The sequence below is a fragment of the Macaca thibetana genome, chromosome 5, assembly GCF_024542745.1.
Source record: "Macaca thibetana thibetana isolate TM-01 chromosome 5, ASM2454274v1, whole genome shotgun sequence".
Taxonomy (NCBI): domain Eukaryota; kingdom Metazoa; phylum Chordata; class Mammalia; order Primates; family Cercopithecidae; genus Macaca; species Macaca thibetana.
In genome coordinates this window covers 96005982-96030835 of record NC_065582.1, presented here as the reverse complement: position 1 = coordinate 96030835, position 24854 = coordinate 96005982, and the positions used below count along the sequence as shown (strand labels likewise).

Sequence of the window (24854 nt, the reverse complement as noted above, 5' to 3'; positions counted from 1 at the left end):
AGACTTGGTGTAAGTTCTTTGTATGTTTGTTTATATATTTGTTAGTACAGATTTAATCTCACTAATTATTATTTTGGTGCAAAGGTAATTGTGGTTTTGCCATTGAAGGAAACAGCAGAAACCATTACATTTGCACTAACCTAATATTCTGCTCAGGATTTCCATTTCTTCCTTCTACATGCTTGAAAAGTTACATATTTCCAGAAATTCATTTATTTCCTCTGGGTTTTCTAGTTTATGAGTGTAGAGATATTCATAGTAGTCTCTGAGGATTTTTAGTGTTTCTCTAGTATCAGTTGTAATGTCTTCTTTTTCATTTCTGATTGTGTCTATTTGAATCTTCTCTCCTTGTTTCTGGCTGAATGTAGCTAGTGGCCTAGCAATTTTGTTCATTCTTTCAAATAATTTCTTGTGTTATTGATTCTTTGTAATTTTTTTGGTCTCTGTTTCATTTAGTCCTGTTCTGATCTTTGTTATTTATCTTCTACTAGTTATGAAGACACTTTTTAGTTTACGTCCCATTTATCTTGTTTTGTTTGTGTTACGTTTGCTTTCCAGGTCTCAGTCATAAATTCTTTCCCTAGGCCAATGACCAGAATAGTTTTTCTAGGTTCTCTTCTAGTATTTTTATAGTTACAGGTCTTACATTTAAGTCTTTAATCCATCCTGAGTTATCTTTTTATATGTGAGATATAGGGGTCCGGTTTTATCCTTCTGGATATGGCAGTCCCATTTTCCCAGCACCGGTTATTGAATAGGGTGTCATTTTCCCAACATATGTTTTTGTCGACTTTGTCAAAGAGCAGTTGACTATAGGTCTATGGCTTCATTTCTGGATTCTCTGTTCTAGTGATCTATATTTTGATTTTTATCCAGTGACAAAAATCTAAGTGTTGATTTTATTTAGTGATTAACACATGGATCTATGTGTTGATTTTTATACCAGTACCATGCTATTTTGGTTATTATACCTCATAGCATAATTTGAAGTCAGGTAAGGTGCAACTCCTCTAGCTTTTTTCTTTTTACTTAGGATTGCTTTGGTTATTCAGGCTCCTTTCTGGTTCCATATTAGGATTTTTTTTTTCTAATTCTGTGAAGCATTACGTTGTAATTTTAATAGGAATTGCATTGAATCAGAAACTGCTTTAGTCAGGGTGGTCATTTTAACCATACTGATTCTTCTGATTCATGATCATGGGATATTTTTCTCATTTGTTTGTGTCATCTAATCTGCCATCTTGAAAGGGAAAAAAACCACAACATATTAAATGAATAAAATGAAGGCTGAAATAACAATATGAATTCAGGCAGATACTATGTCGGTTCTTAGGTTTTTATAAAATTGCAAAGTAAGTAAATCAATATCCAATGCTCCTAGATTTTCTATAACCTTTTTTCTTACTTCTCCTGTGTACATTTCTCTTTGTCAAACTTAAGCTTAGCAAAGCATTCAATACCCACAAATTAAGCATATTTCTTTGACTTTTTAATGAGTTACCTGCATTTTAACCTGGAGGAACCCACAGGAATAACTTTCAAATGGTTAAATTTAAAATCTTAAAAACCATGAATAATTATTTTTGGCTAGGAATAAAATTTAGATCCATGGTGAACCCCAGTAATTTCTGGCTCTTGGGATTTTTAATGGGAATAATTTATTATAAATGTTTCTCTCCTTCATCAGAAAATTAAAAAATTTTTAAAGGTACAATATTTTTATTTGAGGCAGGTTGATAAGTCTACCAATTTCTCTAAAAATGTCATTGAATTATTACACAGAAACAATTACTTGCCAGGCAAGAATCAAGGCATCAGAGATAAAATCTGATTTACATACCGCACTTCTCTCTTCTCAATGTGCTCATAGTATAACTTGGAGACAATAGGTTAGTAAATAATGGGAGGGTAGTGGAGAGAGATCTACTGCAGAAGAAAGTATCTATGCTTAGGACCATTTAGCTAAACATCATTCTCCTCTTTGATTTCTGTTTAACCATCACTACGATCCACCTCAAAGCAGTTTCTTTTCTTATTTCTAAGAATAGCACTATATTCTGTCTGTCACATAGGCTCTTTCACCTGTAATTGCCACTAACCTCTCTCTTTTCCTCACTTTCAACTTTAAATTTGGTTGTAGAATAATTCCTTGGAATTTAATAAAAGCATATTCAATTAAATTGAATATAATATTAATGTATGGCCTTTTTTCAAAATTTTTTCTTCATATCATTTTGATGACTCCTCTATACTCATAACAGTTTAAGTTTCAAAGCATTAACTTGTAATTTTTTACCTATGTATACCCAAATATGAAGATAATTTTAGTACCTTTTTATTTTCAATAAATGTAAATAATGGCTTGATATTTATTTTGCACTCACAGTTATTACTGATTTAATAACTTGATATGAAACTTCCTTGTTTTCAGAAGTGTACAGTGCGTTTGGATATTGCTGCTTTTTATTGCCACAAAAGAGTAAATATGCATTTAGCAGCCAGAACATAAAGCCCACAGGGTGACTTTGGCAACAGAGTTTCTAATATAAAGTCAACATAAAAGTATGCAGAAGAGAAAGAGAAAAATATATATAAGAAAAATAATTAGGCAAGACCCCAAAAATAATGCTTATATAAATTAGATGTGATAAAGTGACAGGTAATAAAACTTCAAGGGTCAAACAAATTAAGAAATGAGTGATATGAAATGGAATCAGTTCAGAGTAGCAATGACAGTGCATGGAACCAAAGAAAGAATATATTTGTGAATTACAGAGAAAGAACTTTAGATTAATGAAGAGGAGAGATTTTATCATATCAACAGAGCAATTGAGATGAGTGGTCCATAAAGCTTTATGACTTTAGCATGAATTATGGTGGAAAGAAATATTATAGTAGATCATGTTAATCTAATTTTACTATCCTTAAATGTAATGGCTTTTAAAATTGTTAGCTGAACAATTCAAGGTGGCAATTTGCTACATCAATATAAGCAGTCTCTTGTGACCTTTCAGGAATACTGAGCTACTGCTTAGTTAAGTGACAGTGATCCTTTTTCAAAACAAATGCTATGTAGAGATTTTACTAATTTCCCTACTTAATTAAGAAATAAGATTTATTTCCCCTAAGGACAAAAATTTTCAGTGGTACTGACGATCATATATTAGATGGTAAAATGGATTACTGAAACTTAGTGCCACTCAAATTAAAAATTTGATTCATCCCACCCAAGACAAAAATGGGGACTGCATTTTATATCCCATTGAATAAATTAATTCCACACACAAGTTTTAAGTTCCTAAAGTCTTTAACTTCAGCTGTGGCTCTAAAAAAATCAAAATGACTCTAACTTATAAAATACAGTCACGTTAAAATGTGAATTTCAATATGATTGTGAGGAGTTAGGTAATAAACTAAATAACAACATTGTTTAAAAGTTTGCAAATGCATAGGAGATCTGTAAACATTAAAATAGGATTGAATTTTTCAATAGATTTTGTTCTGATGTTGGAAATGTTCTGGAAGTGTTCATATAGAGGAGTATGCTGTCCAATATGGTATTTACCAGCTATAGATGGCTACTGAGCACTTCAAATGTAGCTCATGTGATGAGGAAATTAACTTTTTAATTGTATTTACTTTCAATTAATTTAAATTTAAATACTCATATGGGGCTAGCAGCTCCAATATTGGGCAATGCAAGTCTAGAACTCACATCTTAAATTTGATTTGATTATCGAATACATCAAGTTTGTAATTCATGTAGCTGCTGAGTGGTATTGCTACAATCAGAAAATCAGAGGACTCAAAAGATTGCAATAGAGATTTAGGGTAAACTGTGAGCAAGACACTTTTAGTGATGAATTTCTAATTAATGTATTAATTTCAGTATTGAGTTAGCTCTATAACTAAGTCTTAATATGCATATTACTTTAAGCTAATTACAAATGCTAATTCTTGGTTTTATCCATCACAAATGGGTGTAGGGGTTAGAAAATGTGAATAAAAATATTGGAGAGTTAACTTATGTACTGGTCTTACAGTGAGAGGTGAATAGCTTATGTTTGGTACATAGTAGCTACATTTAGTCAAAGCAAACATTGTAGAAAAATAAACATAGTGCCTCCTTTGAATATGTAAGTATTTTTTAGTGACAATTTGATTATTCTTTGGATTTTGGAAATATGTAGACCTGAAGCTTCCCTTGAACCAGGATTAATTAAAGACAATATTGCCAGTTAACACCAGACAGTATAACTGGTGTTCTTGCTTTTATATATGTGAAATAGGCAGAGCTTTTACTAGCTTACACATCTCTAAGCTGATTTTTAAGCCTTTTCAAGAATTTTGCCACTTCTGAGCTGAGTTCAGAGCCAGAGGAGAAGCTGAATTTTAGCCACTTTGGTGGAAGCAGCTTTCATGCCCCTCAGGTTTATACTTAAATCTGTCTTTACTCTGGGAAACTTCATAGAGCTCTCTTGGCTTCTGAGCCCCTTTAGTTTCTAAACTACAAGGGAACCCAGCCCTCTCATCCTTAAAAAAAAGACACTTTTAGGACTTTACTTATCATGTATTTATTTATTTTTTTAGAGACAGAGTCTCACTCTGTTACCCAGGCTGGAGTGCAGTGGTGCGATCTTGGCTCACTGCAACCTCCACCTCCTGGGTTCAAGCGATTCTCCTGCCTCAGTCACACGAGTAGCTGGGATTACAGGCATGTGCCACCACACCTGGCTAATTTTGTATTTTTAGTAGAGATGGGGTTTCTCCATGTTTGTCAGGCTGGTCTTGAACTCCGCACCTCAGGTAATCCGCCTGCCTCAGCCTCCCAAAGTGCTGGGATCACAGGCATGAGCCACCACACCTGACCTTAAAATGTTTTCTTTAAAAACTTAAATTTTCAGCTGGGCGCGGTGGCTCACGCCTGTAATCTAAGCACTTTGGGAGGCCAAGATGGGCCTCCCCATCTTGGATTCTCTCTTTTGTAGAGAATCCCTGTCTCTACAAAAACACAAAAATTAGCTAGGCATGTTAGCGTGCACTTATAATCCCAGCTACTCAGGAGGCTGAGGCAGGAGAATTGCTTGAATCTGGGAAGCAGAGGTTGCAGTGAGCCGAGATCACGGCACTGTACTCCAGCCTGGGCAACAAGAGGGAAACTCCATCTCAAACAAAACAAAACAATACGAAACAAAACAAAACAAAAACTCAATTTTCCTTATTATCCAAAAACACAGTAAGTTTTTCATGAAAATCTCAGTGCTAAGCATTGTGAGATTTACTAGCTATTCTCATGCAGATCTTAATATAGGGACTAATATCTATCAGATGCATTCCCAATCTGATTTTTTAAATAGTTTTATTTTTTATTGACAGTGATTCATCAGAGATAAGTACTAGTTTCCTTTTACGTATAAAATATTCAGTATAATTGTATTGATTGAATTATAGCAGCTACTATTTTAACAATAAATTATCCCTACTCACAACATCCACTGAGTGCACATTATGAGTAGCATTTTGCTAGCTGCTGAAATATGGAAGTCAAAATTAGAGTTCTTATGTTGTAGTAGCACAAAGACACTGGAAAGCAAGATAGAGCTTTCTTAGAAAAATATTAGCATTAAAAATGTGGCCATTACTTGGTGTGAACCTGGGAGGCGGACCTTGCACTGAGCCGAGATTGCGCCACTGTTCTCCAGCCTGGGTGACAGAGCAAGACTCCATCTGAAAAAAAAAAAAAAAAAAAAAAGTGGCCATTACTAAACAAAAAATATGATTAAAAATACTAACCTAACAGGTAGCCCACTTTGCTAGATATAAAAATAAATTTTATAATATCTGATTCTAAACAGCATGTTATAGATGAATTCTTAAAGAGAGTAGTTATAGAAAAAACTTATTTTGGAAAATTAAATTTCTGTCAAAACCTGTAATGTTTATGAACAGACACCCTTTTCTTTTAGCATGTCAACGGAGTTGTTAGGTTGTCTTCATCCTTCAGTGGCTACCTGCACTTCCCCTTCAATTCGTCAGGCACCTCTGAAGCTGTCCTGATATCTTCATCAATTGTCTTCAACCAAATGGATGAGACTATGAATAAAAGCTCATTGTCATGAAACTGATATGAGTAATAAATTTGTTGAGTAATTAAAAGATTATAAATTCACATAAATTGCTCAATTTTCTTCAAAACTGATGATTATTCTGTTTGTAATATGTTTGGCAAACTTTATATACTTCTTTTTTTTTTTTTTTGAGACAGAGTCTGGGTCTGTCGCCCAGGCTGGAGAGCAGTGGCGCGATCTCTGCAAGCTCCGCCTCCCGGGTTCACGCCATTCTCCTGCCTCAGCCTCCCGAGTAGCTGGGACTACAGGCGCCCGCCACCTCGCCCGCTAGTTTTTTGTATTTTTTAGTAGATACGGGATTTCACCGTGTTAGCCAGGATGGTCTCGATCTCCTGACCTTGTCATCCGCCCGTCTGGGCCTCCCAAAGTGCTGGGATTACAGGCTTGAGCCACCGCGCCCGGCCTACTTGCTTTTCAAAATAGAGCTTGGTAAGAGTGGTATAACTTATATCTTTAGAAGAATTATTTTTTATTTTAAGTAATTAGTGTCCTAAGCTAGTAATATATAGAAGAATTTAGATAAAAAGTTTACTGGGTGAATTAATCTACACTATCATACAGCTGTGAAAACATGCAGTAAAGTTAGCTTTTTTTTTTTTTTTTTTTTTCAAGAAATGCTTTAGCAAACTAAATTTCATCTCTGTATGTTTTTTATGGAAGAAACTTGTTTTACAATAGCCATCTCTCCTATGTATCTGTAATAAAAGAGCACTTATTCACATGTTTTTAAGTAGCCATTCCTTTATAAACACCTTCCCTCAATTTGAAATCAATCAATATTTTAAATATCAGTGAAAAGACATCTAATGTATATCTTCTGAAATATTTCTTACATAGTAGCAAAACCTCTGATTATGACTTAATTTTAAACCACTCCAGTTTGCCTAACACTGTCCTGGTTCTAGGATTGAAATTTCCACATTCTAGGAAACTCCTCAGTTTCAGGGATACCTGGATGATTGGTCACCATCATGTACCATTTCATTGCCTTAATATTTTAATATTCAAAGTGTAAAAATGTGTCTTATACAGGAATTCAGAGCTTGTTGGGATGTCTATAGTGATAACTTTAACATTAATTGCAAATACCTTTGTTCTTTTAAAACCCATTGATTAAGCACCTATTTTAAAGCATAGTTTTTTATGTTATAAAGTTCAATAGATCATGCTCTATGTCCTTAAGGAACTCAGAGCTTAACCAAAGAGCAAGGCATACAAAACAATAAATTATAAATATGAGGTTGGAATTGTTAAAAGAAAGCAAAGTTCTTCTAAACACGGAAGACTTAGACACGTACTTTACCTAGGAGGAATTAAGGAAGTCTTCCATTAGTCCTAATTAAAGAAGTTGTGGTATTTTAGGAGTCATAAGAGTTAACCAAAGGAGAGGAAAAGAGGAAGGGATTTCCAGGCTTGCTGGTATGAAAATGAAGGCTGTGCTCAGGGTTTGGTGAGAAATTGAAAGCCATTACAATATAGGATGGATGATGTGGATATACTCATTTGGAAGAGCATTGATGACCAGAATTGAGCAATAGGATTTATCCTACAGCCAGTGGTAAAAAAAAAAAAAAAAAAAAAAAAAAAAAAGGTAGATGCTCAGGATTCAATCACCTGGGAAGATTTTAAAATTACAGATTTCTGCACCACTTCCAGCCCAGTCCCCCAGAGAACCAGCTGAGCAGATCTGAGGTGCCAATTACTTCAATTCATATATCTGTAATGATCTTCATATTATTATGTTGTCTGTAGAGATTTAGAACCTCCAGATTTCCCATAGAGAGCCAATAGTGGTAATCAAGCATTTGATTTACATGATTTTATTTGAATTAAAAAATAATTCTAGAATTTTTTTTTTTTCCTAGAGACAGTAGGCCACTCAGATTTCTTTGAAGGATGCAGTTGAGAGATAAGGCACTGTACTGAGGCTTTATCAAAGGAGGGAGAAGGTAGTGCTAAACACAAGGAGAAGTTTCAAAAGTGGAGGACGATCTATTTTGTCAGAGTGTAGCTGCCATTTGGTACCCCTTGGGGGACTGGTTTTAGGACCTCCTTTAGAGCACCAAAATGTACAGATGCTTGAGTCCCTGATATAAAACAGTGTGTCACTTGCATATAACCTATGCATATACTCCTGTATACTTTAAATCATCTCTAGCTTACGTATAATACTTAATACAATGTTAGTGCCATGTAAATAGTTGTCATAATGTATTGTTTGGGGAATAATGACAAGAAAAGGTCTGTACATGTTCAGTACAAACACAATTAAAAAAATATTTTCCATCCATGAATTCATGGATGTGGAACCCATGGATATGGAAGACCAACTCCATATGTTTTACAAATACTTGTTATACTATTTTCTGATAGAGTTGATAATAGTTTGAATAGAGTACAAATACTGCATCTTGAATATCAGTATATGACAAATAATGAGACTATTTTCTCATATTTTCCTTTGTGTCAGTTTCTTTTTTCATTATTGTATTGATTCTTCCATATAGTAAGTAATTTTTAACTGCCTAGCATGTGCCTAACAGTGCTAACTAGATGAAATATTCATTTATAATAAAAATGGTATATTTTCAAAAGGACCATACATTTCATACAGGTATTGACATTGAAGTGTTCTACTTACCTTTTCATTGCGAAGACTTTAGAGGGGCATTTATAATATAAATTGTTACCACCTTTCTGAAGGACAACTTACCTGTGTCTCAAAAACACTTAAAGTGTGCAACACATAGTGGATATTTATTTCTGCAAGTACTTAGGCATAACAGTTGCTGAAGTAGTATTCTTACCATGTGTATGCTGTATTGTTGGATTCCCATGATAAAACAAATACTATGTCATTTGTGCATATCTTTTTTTTTTTAACAAAACAAATTTATACAGGGATTTTAGGACCACGAAACAACTACTGGTGTGTCATGAGGGAAATATATCGTGGAAATAATGTGTTCCATCTATGGTTTTCTTTTTAAAACGTAGCACTTTAATACAGAACTGCATCTCTAAATCAAATAACCTTAAGCAATAAATAGAGACTTGCTTGCAAGTATTGGCAAAGAAATACCTTTTTTTTCACAAGAACTTTTTTTTCCCTAGTTCATGTGAATTTAGGATAAAAACCTACAGCAACAATAAATCCCTTGTGGTACTAATTCTAAAGGTTTATCACAAATAGTATTAGAGATAACAAAATATAGTCAACATAAGCTTGCAGTTTTTACTGTTTATGACTTAATAATAATTTGGGCATAAAGGTGCCTGGTTTTACCAGCATGTTATTGGCCCATATTTTATATTTGGGGAATAAGAATTTTTTCATAAATAATAGAAGATAATATTTTTATTTTTTTCATGTCTGCCATGTACTTTACCTTATTATTGCTAAAGGCAAAACACTTTCTTGAAGAAGTTTTATTTAGTCTATACTGGAGATTTTATTTCAGTCTTCTTAGTTTTTCCAAAGTAAAATAAAACAATTTTTACCTTTCTACAAGGATATATGAGCTTTTAACTTCATAAAAGAGAAAGGTATACTACACATGATGTTCATCTATTCAGCAGCAAAAAGTTCAAGAAGCTAAATGAATATGCCCTCAAGTCTTAAAGTGAAAAATAGATATTGCAAGCAAGAGGGACACTAAGGTATTACATTAGAGATAGGCAGTATTTTGGAACCTTAACTGCAACACACCATTTGTAAAATATTTCCTATACGTCCTGATGGTAATTGTTATGCATTTTAGTTACATAGGTATTGTTTTGATATGTACAGAAAAAAAATGTTTATCATTTAAAAGATACCTTATTCCAGAATATATATAAAGAAAATCATTGCCAGGTACAAATCAGCAAAAAACACTTATGTCAATAGAGAGTATCAAGAAGTACTTTATTATGAAATGTTTTAACATTATTCTTATTTTTAAAATTGATACATTTGTTGAGTGGTGTTTAAATTTTATGACATTATTTAATTGTAGAGGCATTGAATTATAGAGATATTGAAAACAAGCTCTTTAAGAATTGTGAATATACAACTACGATTTCTTAAAGTTTGAGACTTTTATAAAAGCAGTGGTTCAAAAAAAAAAAAACTGCAGAAAGAAATACATTCACACAAACGTTTACACATAACTTGGTGGGAATCACAGATTAGTTGTACTTTACCCATGACATCAATAAATACATTGTATCTTATCCATGACACCAATTTGGAACCTAGAATAGAAACTTCTATAAAAGTATAAAAGATTTGTTTTACTTCCTTATATACAAATAGAGTATTGATCCAAATTTTGATTCATTAAAGAGGATAACTTTGTAGTTTAACATTATATTTTGATGATAAATAATCATCAATATTAATAAAATATATGAAAATATAAATCATGACTTTAAAATTTCTGTACTTCTCATAAAACTTCTGAGTATGTATGAAAAAAAGTTTGGTTCTTCACAGTAAAAGTTTTGTGAATATCAAGTTTGAAATATGTTACAGACATTTGCTACATTGTCTCCTCACCTTGGTTCTGTGAAAAAAATCGTCTGGAAAATAACTTGGAAAGTTTGCCTTCCTAGTATAGGGAGGGGAATAGTGAAATATGACAATTAGAAAACTTGTGTTTTATTGCTATTCTGGGCACTAACTATTATTAATATTGTTACATTTTTGTATTATAACAACCTACATTTTTTCCAGATCTCCATCTATGAATTCACAAGGCAGACATGTCTGAAAGATTACCCTAAATGTAACTTTTATCTGAATTCCCTCTCTTTTATATTTCACTTTCATTCTTCAGGGGACCAATTTCCTGCATGAACTTGTCCTGGATTAGGCTCATTTTCATAAATGTTATTTTCTTTTGTAATTAGACTGTACATGGGCATCTAATCACTAGCAAAACTGCAGCACTTGAAAACCAAGATTCTACTGTAGCATATGACTTGCTTTTGAAAATATAGTAGATTTTTGTTGAATAATGAATAACTTACTGGTTGAGAGAGATAATTCTCTATATGTTAAAAAAAAGAAGTAAAAAACAAAATGAAGAAACGTTTCATTTAAAGTCACCCAATATCCCAGAGACAATAAATAAAGTGAAATAACTCAAATTCTATAAGAGGAAATTCCTCTTCCCCCACAAAAAATGACTACTATTTTTTCAAACATTCATTAGAAGTGGGTAGTACTTTCTATTTATAAGTACAGAATTATTTTAAAAATTATAATTAGCAAGTCTGCTAGTTATTCATAGCATACTGCATTTGAACAGTGTTTAAGAAGTAGAAATGGTTTGGTCCAAATATATTGTAGTTAATGTATACATATATGAATTACATTAGTTTTCTTAAAACAACAATGAATTAACATTTGCAAATCAATCTCTGGTTTATTTTAGCATCTAAATATGTGTTGTATTTTCTATCCACTTTGCATTAAACAATTGTACATATTTAATAATGTATAAAGAGATAAAAAATAAACATATTTTCCCCAGTGTTAAACAATCATGCGTTAGATTGTGCATGGACATTTTTACTCAATAGTCTGTTGGGTAAAATGCTTGGTAATTATTTCTTTAGCTATATGCAGACTTTATAAAAGTATAATTTCCCTCTTACACTATGTTTTTAACACTTTAAAAGAAACATATATCTATGTTCTTCAAATATTATTTATCTAATCTTTGGAAATATAATTTTTTTAAACTTTTATTTCTGGTTCAGGGGTGTAAGTGCAGGTTTGTTATATAGGTAAATTTGTGTCATGGGAGATTGTTGTACAGATTATTTCATCACCCCGGTATTAAGCCTAGTAATTATGAGTTACTTTTCCTGATCCTCTCCCTCCTTGCATCCGCCACATTCTGATAGGCCCCAGTGTGTGTTGTTCCCCTGTATGTGTTTGTGCGTTCTTATTATTTAGTTCCCACTTATAAGTGTGAACATGCAGTATTTGATTTTTTGTTCCTACATTAGTTTGCTAAGGATAATTGCCTCCAGCTTATCCACGTTCAGGCAAAAGACATGGTCTCATGCTTTTTTTATGGCTGCGTAGTATTCCATGGTATATATGAACTACATTTTTTTTTAATCCAGTCTATCATTGATGGGCATTTGGGTTGATTCTATGTCTTTGCTATTATAAGTAGTGCTGCCATGAATATGTGTGTGTATGTGTCTTTATAATAGAGTGATTTCTATTCCTTTGCATATGTATTAGTCCATTTTTATGTTGCTATAAAGAACTTCTCCAGACTGGGTAATTAGAAAGGAAACATATTCAATTGACTCACAGTTCAGCATGGCTGAAGAGGCTCCATGAAACTTACAATCATGGCTGAAGTTGAAGGGGAAGCAAGGCACCTCTTCACAAGATGGCAGGAGGGAGAAGTGCTGAGCCAAGGGGGAAGAGTCCCTTATTAAACCATCAGATCTCATGAGAACTTACTCAGAATCATGAGAACAGCAGGGGGGAACCACCCCCATTATTCAATTATTTCCACTTGGTCTCTCCCTTGACACGTGGGGATTATGTCCTATTAGCCTTATTCTAATATCTAACAGCATAGATTGGTTCTGCCATTTTTGATGTTTCAAAACATCTAAATGTCTGTGATGTTAGACATTAGAATAGGGCTTACTTGGGGCAAGTATAATGACTGGAAGGAGGCAAAAAGAGCCTCTAGGATGATCAAATGTTCTGGTCTTTGATCTGGGTGCTGGCTATGCTAGTGTATTTATTTTGTGAAAATACTATTAAGCTTTACAACATGAATTTTAAATTTGTACTTTTTTTTAAATTTATTTTTTATTATTATTATACTTTAAGTTCTAGGGTACATGTGCATAACGTGCAGGTTTGTTACATATGTATACTTGTGCCATGTTGGTGTGCTGCAACCATCAACTCATCAGCACCCATCAACTCGTCATTTACATCAGGTGTAACTCCCAATGCAATCCTTCCCCCCTCCCCCCTCCCCATGATAGGCCCTGGTGTGTGATGTTCCCCTTCCCGAGTCCAAGTGATCTCATTGTTTAGTTCCCACCTATGAGTGAGAACATGCGGTGTTTGGTTTTCTGTTCTTGTGATAGTTTGCTAAGAATGATGGTTTCCAGCTGCATCCATGTCCCTAAAACTCATCCTTTTTTATGGCTGCATAGTATTCCATGGTGTATATGTGCCACCTTTTCTTAATCCAGTCTGTCACTGATGGACATTTGGGTTGATTCCAAGACTTTGCTATTGTGAATAGTGCCGCAATAAACATACGTGTGCATGTGTCTTTATAGCAGCATGATTTATAATCCTTTGGGTATATACCCAGTAATGGGATGGCTGGGTCATATGGTACTTCTAGTTCTAGATCCTTGAGGAATTGCCATACTGTTTTCCATAATGGTTGAACTAGTTTACAATCCCACCAACAGTGTAAAAGTGTTCCTATTTCTCCACATCCTCTCCAGCACCTGTTGTTTCCTGACTTTTGAATGATCGCCATTCTAACTGGTGTGAGATGGTATCTCATTGTGGTTTTGATTTGCATTTCTCTGATGGCCAGTGAGTTCATATGGAACCAAAAAAGAGCCCGCATCTCCAAGACAATCCTAAGTCAAAAGAACAAAGCTGGAGGCATCATGCTACCTGACTTCAAACTATACTACAAGGCTATAGTAACCAAAACAGCATGGTACTGGTACCAAAACAGAGATAGAGACCAATGGAACAGAACAGAGTCCTCAGAAATAATACCACACATCTACAGCCATCTGATCTTTGACAAACCTGAGAGAAACAAGAAATGGGGAAAGGATTCCCTATTTAATAAATGGTGCTGGGAAAATTGGCTAGCCATAAGTAGAAAGCTGAAACTGGATCCTTTCCTTACTCCTTATACGAAAATTAATTCAAGATGGATTAGAGACTTAAATGTTAGACCTAATACCATAAAAATCCTAGAGGAAAACCTAGGTAGTACCATTCAGGACATAGGCATGGGCAAAGACTTCATGTCTAAATTTGTACTTTGGGGATTATGGGAATTGCAATTCAAGATGAGGTTTTGGGTGAGAACACAAAGCCTAACCATATCAGGGTATGTAACCAGTAATGGTATTACTGGGCCAAATGTTATTTCTGCTTTTAGAGTTTTGAGGGATCACCACACTCTTCTCCACAACAATGGAACTAATTTACACTCACACCTACAATATATAAGTGTTCCTTTACCCCACAGTGTTGCCAGCATCTGTTATTTTTGACTTTTTAATAGTGGCCATTCTGACTGGTGTGAGATGGTATCTCACTCTGGTTTTGATTTGCATTTCTCTAATGTTCAATGATGTTGAGCATTTTTTCATATGATTGTTGGCCACATGTATGTCTTCTTATGAAATGCATCTGTTTATGTCCTTTGCCCAATTTTTAATGGGGTTATTTGTTTGTATTTTTTTGTAAATTTGTTTAAGTCTTCTTATAGATGCTGGATATTAGACCTTTGTCAGATGCATAGTTTGCAAATATTTTCTTCCATTCTGTAACTTATCTGTTCACTCTGTTGATAGTTTTCTTTGCGATGTGTAAACCCTTCAGTGTAATTAGATCCCCTTTGTCAATTTTAGCTTTTGTTGAACCTGCTTTTGGTGTCCTTGTCATGAAATTTTTGCCTGTGCCTCTGTCCTAAATGGTATCGCCTAAGTTGTCTTTCAGGGAATTTATAATGTTGTGTTTTACATTTAAGACTTTAATACCTAATGAGTTAATTTTTGTATTGGTATAAGGAAGGGTTCCCAACATTCTGCCTATGGCTAGTTAGTTATCCCAATTTATTATTTTGAAGTTTGAAAATTTTCATTGTCTATATTTTTAGAGAAACTGACACTTAAATTTTAGGCTCATTTAATGTAAAAATGAACTACTCTGAACTGATTGTCTCTTCCAATATGGTTTTAACATAAAATTACAAAAATATAAGAATATTTCTAAGAAGAAACTCACTATATAATAGTCAAAAATCTAAAAACAACTCAAGGGTACATCAACAGGATAATAAATATATAAATTATATAATAACCACATAGTGAAATACTATAAATCAATGAAAATGAATCACCACTACTACATGGATGAATCTCACAAACATCATGCTGAATGAAGGAAGCCAGAAACAAAGGGATGCTTATTTTATGATTCTATTCGAAACATCAAAAATGGCAGAACTAATCTATGCTGTTAGATGTTAGAATAAGGCTTACTTGGGGGAAGCCTAATGGGCTGGAAGGAGGCACAAAGGAGGCTCTTGGATGCTGAAATATTCTGGTATTTGTTCTGTGCGTTTGCTATGCTGTTGTAATTATTTTGTGAAAATACCATTAAACTTTACATACGAATTTTGTGCTCTTTTGCATGTGCATTATACTTCAATACAAAAGTTGTTTTAAAATGGGACTATATCACCATCTTCTACCATGTGTTGCTTAAACATAATTTTCATGAAATGCAATAGTGTTATATAATCACTATGTAGTAATCTTAATGCATATTGGTTTAAATTTGCATGTTTTAAGTTTTGAAAGGATAAATGTCAGGAAATTAAAGTATATACTATCAGTGATACTTATAAGTTTTTTATCTATTTTTGTTAGTGAAGAACTAACATGTTTATGCTGATAGTTGAATATACTGTTTTACATTACAATGTGAAATCTAGTTTCAGAAAACTTGGTAGGGAATGAATGTTTCCTTTAAAACTTTTCAGAATTAAAATATTGCTTTATTGTTGTAATCTTTTAAAAAGATGCAAAACAACATCAGATTTTTATAAAGATATAAATTCAAGTAAATGGTACTAATGCCATATTTAATTAGAAATCAACAAAAAGATCATCACTTTATTATTTATAAATACTTTAGAATACTTATATCTATTCTTCCATTTTCTTTGTTTTATTTTCTGTTATAAAAGCCAATCAAAAATGACAAAAATATATCAGGAAAAATACATTGGGACATAACTGGGGAGTGGACACATTATGCACATACTACTTTGGCAATATAAAAATAGTAAATAATCTGTAATTACAGATAGCCCAATGAATATTTACCAGTGAAACACGTAATGATCATTTCCACAGTAGCAATACAGAGACTGCAACACTGAAATTAAGTTATTCAGTCCTCTAAAGTGAGCGTCTGCTGATTTTTCCATGAATGTGGAAGAAATCATCACCACTTCTGAAATTAAAGTTTCTTTGTTAAGAATAAACGCCCTCACTTTTTAGATACTTTTTAAAATTATCTTCCAAAACACTGCTACATGGAGAAATCATAGAGCACTAGATCTTGAAGACAGATCAGTCCATGCCATGCTATTGCATGAGGTTATATTTTTCTAGTTACACTCACTGCGTCATAGCCTGGAGAACAAAAACACAGCATGACAACGTATGCCATGTCTCTAAACCATGCATCTTTAAGAGTCTGAGATTCAGACTTTCGTTCATTTACCTTCCTTCTTAGCCTTTTGTTTAACACTGATTAAAATACTTCACATGATTAATTATCACACATTTTGCCTGATGTATCACAGCTCAGCAATAGGATCCTTTGTTGTAGCTTCATCATATTAATGTGGAAGCAGCTAATTTGAGATAATATTACAAACTCTTCTGTTTCTGACCTGCTTTTCTTAGTTCCTGTCTTCTGTAACTGAGATCCATCACTTAAAACAGCCTTTCCCCAAAGGTAAACAACCCTCTTTAAGAGTCTTGCCACATTTTAACATATGAATTAATTGAAGCAAGGGTCCAGAATAAAATAACATGTAGTGTCTCTGATCAAACTAGGTTAGCTTCCCACACCTTCCTGTAATATTATCAGCTGAATTCATTCACACATAAAGCAATGACCTCAAATTAAGAAGTTACTTTAGATAAAACTTGTTTTATTGTGTAATCTGGGTATTCTTTCTCTTTCTCTCCTTTCACCCCCACCATGGGACTTTAAAAGAGTAAGTTGTAATGCTGAGATTACTGTGTCAAGGTTAAAGAGTGAAGAGAATCATTTCAGAAATTAGAGGTGTCACTCATGTCAAGAAATATTATAAGAGATCTCTGGAGGCATGTACCAACATATTAAATTACTACATTGAAAAATAAATTGAAAAAGAAAAGCCCTGAAGCAATGAAAACTGACTGTATTTTCAAAGCAAATACTATTTTAAAAAGAGTATGTTTCCTTTATCCATAAACAAATGGAAGGCAAAAACTGGGTATGTAACAATATATGATCTTCTTTATGATATTTACATGTTGGTTGTGTCACCTAAACTAGATCAAATGACTTTTTAAATAACATTTATATTGGTAAACTCTTTCAAAATAAATGTAGAAATTTTCTGTGGCTGGCTTCTAGGCATGGAATTAGGGAAGGAACATGTATTAACTTGAAATTCCTACCCAGGCATTCACTTGAAAGGTTCCCAAACTTGTATTTGATAGTAACATAGTTTTGAAAGCTTCTGCTTTCTGTTTTAACTGATTTCCTTCCACACCACTCCGTGGACATCATCAAGACTTCTTAATTAGAATTATGACATTGCTTTCATTTCATTAATTTCACTAGCACAGGTTCAAAGGGACAAGAATTAGGTTCAGATATAATATATAATGTAATAAAAATGTTCCCATCATTTGTGCATTTTACAGTCAGTACTTACTAATGTAAGCAGTCTGTACATTCCAATTCTGTTTACTACCGAATTAAAGTTGCAACAGCAACAGTTTTCTGAGTGTATGTTTTACCTCGAACGAGGAAAATAGGTTTTAATGGTTCTGATTGTTATGAAGATATTAAAAGCCTTTATGAAGTAATATTTATAAAACACTTCTAATAGCGGAGATTAATTGTGCCCCTCGGGTATTTTGATCCAAGTAAATAAGAAGTGATTGATGGTCCCACTAAACAAAATAACTACAAGGAAAATGCAGGAATTTCTTTTCTTCTTGTTAATGAAAATTTTGAAGATGGTTAATTTACAGTTATGTAGACATTCTGCCATTAGCTAAGATATTAAGTCACAAGCTTTATATCTATGAAAGCTACTGTTTTGTAGAGGTAACAATTTGCTGTTTGAATCAGTATGTATAATGAAGAGTGACCCGTTACTTACAATAGAAAGGGGTGTTCGTTCATCATAGAAATTGTCTGTTGCTATAAGACATTTCACATATTCCTTGATTTTTAATAATTTCTAAACAAGGCGAATAAATATGCTATATACATCATATTACCAAGGACATCCTTTCAAGTGTAACTGCTGAAAAAGAGTCTATTGAATGAATTAGTAAATAAATGATCATTAATTTGCAAGCCTTTTGGTAAAATAGTGTTATTTACACAATGAATTTCAGTGTTTTGGCATTGTAACTGTGTCTTACTCTGTTTTGTGCTGCTAAAAGAGAACATCTGAGACTGGATAATTTATAGAGAACAGTTCTGGAGGCTGGAAAGGCAAAGATTAAGAACACCTGGTGAGGGTGTTCTTGCAGCATCATACCATGGTGGAAGGCATAACATGAGTTAAGGAGCAATAACTAACTCATTCTCATGATAATGACATTAATCCATTCATAAGAGTAGAGTCCTCATAACCTAATCACTTCTTAAAACTTCCACTCTCAGCACTGTTGCACTGGGGACTAAGTTCAACACATGAAGTTTAGGAGGCACATTCAAAACATGGAAGATTACATCCCAACCTGCTCTTCTTTAAAACCCCCAAATCTGATACTTACCTGATTGATAGAGTATTTAAAATAATAAAATGAGGCAACATCTTTAAAACATCTTTCTAGTCTTGTGAACTTGGAGGTAAACCAATATAACCCAAGTTGATTATAGCTCATATTCTGGTATCGCCATGTTCCCAGCGCTAAAGCAATTATTTTCTATAGTTTAAGAGAAGTTTTATTTCATAAGAGAAATCCAAAGAGTACTACCCCTATCTTAGTTGTTGAGGGATCCTGTAAAGAATTGTGAGTCCGATGTTTTATCTTACTCGATATAATAGCTTACAGGTTAGCCTGCCAGTTCTGTGGATGCTGGCAGAAGATATTAACTTCTTGGGACAAACAGAAAATGTTTTATTTTTCATAGGAATCGTAGCCAGTGTGTCAGTATTTTCTTGTGTTTCTGCCCAAGCTCCAATTCCCACATGGTAGCACAAAGAGAGCCAGATGATACCTGTACACAGTTGGGTTGCAATAACAAAAAAAGAGAAACTCAATCCTAGGGACAAAAAATCATTTATAATGGTTAGTAATCATGTCTGGACTTAGTTTACTGGACAGTAACTATGCCTGACCTTTGCTCTAGTGAGAGTAGTGAGAGTCACTATCTATAACTTCAGTGCTTTTTGTTACACAGATTTGAGATTCTTTATCCAAAAGACAGAGCCATTAAGAGTTGTCTGAGAGGGTGCATTTAATTTTGAACAGGGAAAATAAGGTTTTAATGTTGCAGATTGTTATGGAGATATTACAAGCCTTTTGTGAAGTAATACTTGTACAACACTTCTCAATGATGAAGATTAATTGAAAAATCTGAACTATTTCAGATTTTTGCATTTTTTTGGATGTTGGAATATTTGTATTATACAGAGGATCTCGAATCTGAAAATCCAAAATCCAAAATGCTTAGGTGGTAATATCCTTTGGATGCCATGTTGGTGGTCAAAAATGCTTCAAATTTTACAGCATTTCAGATTTGAGAATTTTGGATTTGGGATACTCAACCTGTATAAGCATCTTTGAAAACTTAATCCAGACCAAAAGGGTAAACAGTGCTTTGTTTCCAAGACATAAAGAAACTTGAGAAGCCAACAGAGAATTGTCTCTCAACAGAACCAGATACATGTGCAATAGAAAAACCACCAGTCTATTTTATTATCCTTATAAGTTCCCACCAACTACAGCTGTTTAGACCAATTACTTCAGCAACAGGAACTGAAAATGGAAACTTATTTACAGAGTAAAAAGTAGAGGGCTGGAATTACGTGCATCCAGTAATATAATTCTCATATAATTTTTATTTAGAAAGTTTTAAGTCATTTCATGATATTTAGAAGTTGGTATGTGAGAGAATTTAGTCAACTCAGCAACAATCTCATAGAAATACAAAATATACTAATAGAGTTTCCCATGCACATTTAGGTTCTCATACAAGGAGAATTAAATACAAAGTAATAAAAAAATGACTATAAAGTATACGGTGAATATGCTGGGCCAATGTAGTTCTGCAGCTTAATATATCCCTAAATTTTCTTGCCTTTATTGAACTTACATAATTTCTCCTAACATTTACTTGAGATCATTCTTGTGATTTATTTAAAGAAATGGTATTTGTGGCCAAAAATTGGAAAGTGATATTTCACTTTCGTACATAGGTAATTAACCACTGAACTAAAGGTCTGATCATTTTTCCACTTTCACATTAAAGTGTAAACACTGAACAAAACATAGGTAAGAGTCGTTTCCCATTTCAAGTGGTAACATTTCTAATGATTTTGTGGTTTACAGAATTCAGTTGAGGTTTGTATACTCATTCACAATGCAAAATATTCAAGGTAGTTGTTTTTTGAAAATCATATTTGGCAACATATAGCAATTTTTGATTTCCCCATCTAGTAAAAGCAATGAACTAAAGAAGTCCACCTTCCACCCCCATCCCCAAATGAAGCTCAAATTAAACTGTTCTAAGTAGGCATTGAATTGAACATATTCGTTTTGCTTAAGATTAATTTTGAATATTAAATTAATGTTATCAATATATCTCCTTTTCATGTTTATTTGGTTTCATTTCTTGCCTATTAGAAGCACTTTGAAAAGGCCAACTCCGTAAATCCTCAATCTTTAAAAGAGTCACAGTAGCATCAGCTTTAAAAGAACATCTTTTTTTTATTGTTAAATGAAGCACCTATTAATATTGTTGCATGAATAAAACTGTCTCTTCATAGCTATTTGTCTAAAAAAAGACTGATCTGAATGAAAGTAAACATATTTGGATACAGATTTCCTTGATTTTTTAAATATATCCATAGTTTTGTTTCTTCTTTTCTCATTTTATATAACACCTAGACTTTGATTTAAAACACCATTTCTTCTTTAAAAGAAACATTTAAAAACTTATAACAAGTATCAGTAATTTGTCTACTTGTTAGGTTATAATGTTTTAACTTTAGTTTTTGTATAGTCAATATGGACGCATTTTTTGACCACAGAGTTGATGAAAACACACTGACATGAGAGCTGGCTGTCTGATAATATTGTAACTTGTGAACTAAATGAGCATGTAAAAGTCATGCTAACATTCACCTATTTGATAAAGTCTTCTTGAAGATTTTGAGGGCATTGATAGTACAAATCAAGTGCACAACTGAGATGGTTTTCTTATTTACTGAAGATCTGAATTTGGAATCTAAAGCCTATATTAAAATCTCTCCTTTGCCATATTCTACATGAAATTATTTCAATCTCTTAACCTTACTTTTTCCATCTGTAAAATGATATTATTAATATCTAATTTGTAGATTTTATTTTTTAAAAAAAGTTAATATGTAAAAGTGCTTGATACATACTGGTTGCTTAATAAGTATATTAAACATGAATTCTTTTTTACTTGGGTTGTACAGAATCATAATATCTTAAGTATGTAAAAAACTTTTTGAATTCTGGCCTAATTCAATATTTCTGGTGAAAATATGGGAAACTCCTTCTCCCTCCCTCCATCTTGGCCTTGTCCACCATAAAAGGAGAAAATATGTATTGAAGAAAAATAGCATTTAATTTTCATAACTTTTTTATAAATTAGGGTACTGAAAGTCACACGAAGTAAATGATTTACTCAAGATCACATAGACAGGAAAGACAAAGGTAGGATTTACACCCGGATCTGTCTGAATCCAAAAGTGAATTATGTTTCATCATACTATGCTTTTTATCATAGCTTAGAGATTTTTCTAGCATGGAACATTATTTAACAATAACTGTGTGATTAGGTATCTGCTTTCTAATTCAACATTTTCATCTTCTACTAAGGTTTGTTGTTAAACTTAACATTTCAAAAAAGTAGAAACATTTGCTTGTTCCATTTATTTTAATTTATATTTTTGCCTTGCCATAAAAAAATTAAAGAAGGCTTAGATCTGAATATACTTGCTATACTACCTTTTAATTGGTGATATTTCAAATTTAATAAGCAAACCGCACTATGAATATAGGACATAAGATTTAGGCAGTTGGCAAGATTCTTTACCTTGTTATGCTTTTGGCATTTTTTTTATTTTGCCACTTCTCACTTAATATGAATAAATTTACAACATGTAAAGCATCAAAAGACTTTACAATCTTGAGTCTTCTCTAAAATTAGCATATTAAATATGTGTGTTGAAAGAAAGTCCTCTCTCGCAGATATTTTGGATTAGAATGAAAATACACACACACACACATACGCATAATTGTTAACTTTTATTTGAAATAAAATTTAACTTAGCAAAACAAACAAGAAAAAATAATGGAATATCTATATTCTATTAAGGAATGTAAATTTAAACAAAAACATTCCATGGGCAAAAAATAAAAAGCATCAAACATGAAAAAATTGATGGCATATCTTCTCAATAAAATATGCAATTAAGCATATGAATAGATAAGAACAAGAGTAGGAAAAAGTAATTGATATTTAATAACTGTGAAATAATTTTTATCCAAAATATTTAAAGAATTTTATGAGTATAAAAAAAAACAACGTATTAAAAAAATGGTCAAAAGACTTGGGTCATCACCTTACTATGAGTAGGAAAAATATGCTCAATGCTAATATCATTAGACAAATGCCAATTAAAACACAAGATAAAGGTTTTCAAAACCACAATGGCTTTTGGACACACACACATGCACGCATGCACACACATTAACAACACCAAAATTTGGCAAGGATGTGAAACAATTGTAAACTATTGCTCCCATACACCACATTTTATGGTAGGAAAAATGTGTGTAAAGTAGTACAACAGTTTTAGAGAAGTGGATTTAATATCTGTCAACCCTAAAATCAGGCAACCCCACTCCCAGATATTTGCCCAAGAGAAATGAAATCGTATGTCCACCAAAATACTTGTACAAAACTATTCATATACCACATTTAATTCATATTAGCTCATACCTGCAACAGCTCAAGTGGCCTAAAATAGAATGGATAAATTCTCTTATATTCATACAATGAAATACTACACAGAAAGAAAAAGCAACAAAAACGAATGCAGGCAAAATGTGGATGAATCTAAAAAAGTCTATGTTAAGCTAAAAAAGTCAGACGTAAAAAGTATATACCGTATATATGGTATATTCTCTATGTATTTGGTCTCATTTATAGGGAATTTGTAAAGTAGGCAAACTATTCTGGTAATTGAAATTAGACAGTTGTTGCTTTTGGGCAGAAAGGGGAATGATTGAAAAGGAGTGTATGGGAAATTTGGGAAATAATGGGAAAGGTCTGTATCTTGATTTTGGAAAGTCTGTATCTTTATTTGGGTAGTGGTTACATGGGCTTATAATACAATTAGCAAAACCTATCAAATACCATACTTAAAATCTCTCCATTTTATTTTGTATGCATTATAATTCTAATACAACTGGTAAGAATTGTAGAAAATGTGGACAATATATACAACAATTTTATACATTACATACATATACATACATATATATATGTAATGCTTCCCTTACATTTTACGTCATAATCAGATTACTGTGGAAATACATTTTTAAAGGTATTTTTTTGTATGTTTCAGTTGCAAATCTGACATATTATGTGGTATAAGATATTAGGAGAAGTTTGTTATCTAATGTACCTTGATCACTAATTTATATAATAAAAAGTAATATGTTCCAATCCATATTTCTTTTTTTTTTTTTTTTTTTTTTTTTTTGAGACAGAGTCTCGCTCTGTCGCCCAGGTTGGAGTGCAGTGGCCGGATCTCAGCTCACTGCAAGCTCCGCCTCCCGGATTCACGCCATTCTCCTGCCTCCGCCTCCCGAGTAGCTGGGACTACAGGTGCCCGCCACCTCGCCCGGCTAGTTTTTTGTATTTTTTAGTAGAGACGGGGTTTCACCGTGTTAGCCAGGATGGTCTCGATCTCCTGACCTCGTGATCCGCCCATCTCGGCCTCCCAAAGTGCTGGGATTACAGGTTTGAGCCACCGCGCCCGGCCCCAATTCATATTTCTTATTGGTTAAATCAGTTCTACTAAAAAATATATAAATTCTATGCTTTATAAACAAAACAGAGAGAAATGTATCTGAATATTGAAGGCTACACTGTGGCTATTTCCAAGGGGCTAATAAGATTTAAGACTTCAAAGATTCAGTCTTGTGGTCAAGAATAAGTGGTGTGGGTGCCTAAGAAATGATAAGCCATGCCAGGAGACTGGAACATAAATTTGAGGCTGAATGACTGCAATTTTCCCAGCATATTTTCTATTTATCAGAAAGTTTCATAGTAGTTCCATAACATTTCCCTCCACTCGGTCTCTTTAAAATTCTACTGAACTTCTGAGTAAAATTGAGAATAATTTGGTCTACTGAATACTATGGCAACCCTCACACCAAAAGAAATAAAATGAAAACTTTTTGCTTTCTTTTCCT

General features: G+C 33.1%; 1 protein-coding gene and 1 long non-coding RNA gene across 5 annotated transcripts in view; one reads left to right on the top strand and one right to left on the bottom strand.

The window, feature by feature from the left end:
• The window catches only part of LOC126954726 (uncharacterized), a 560097-nt gene extending 546380 nt beyond the window's left edge, over positions 1-13717 (bottom strand). Inside the window, exon 1 of the long non-coding RNA XR_007725700.1 lies at positions 13623-13717. This is a non-coding gene — a long non-coding RNA (uncharacterized LOC126954726). The remainder of the gene's footprint in view (positions 1-13622) is intronic.
• Positions 1-24854, top strand: part of GRID2 (glutamate ionotropic receptor delta type subunit 2) — a 1531999-nt gene that overhangs the window by 611559 nt on the left and 895586 nt on the right. The gene's annotated exons all lie outside the window — the stretch shown is intronic.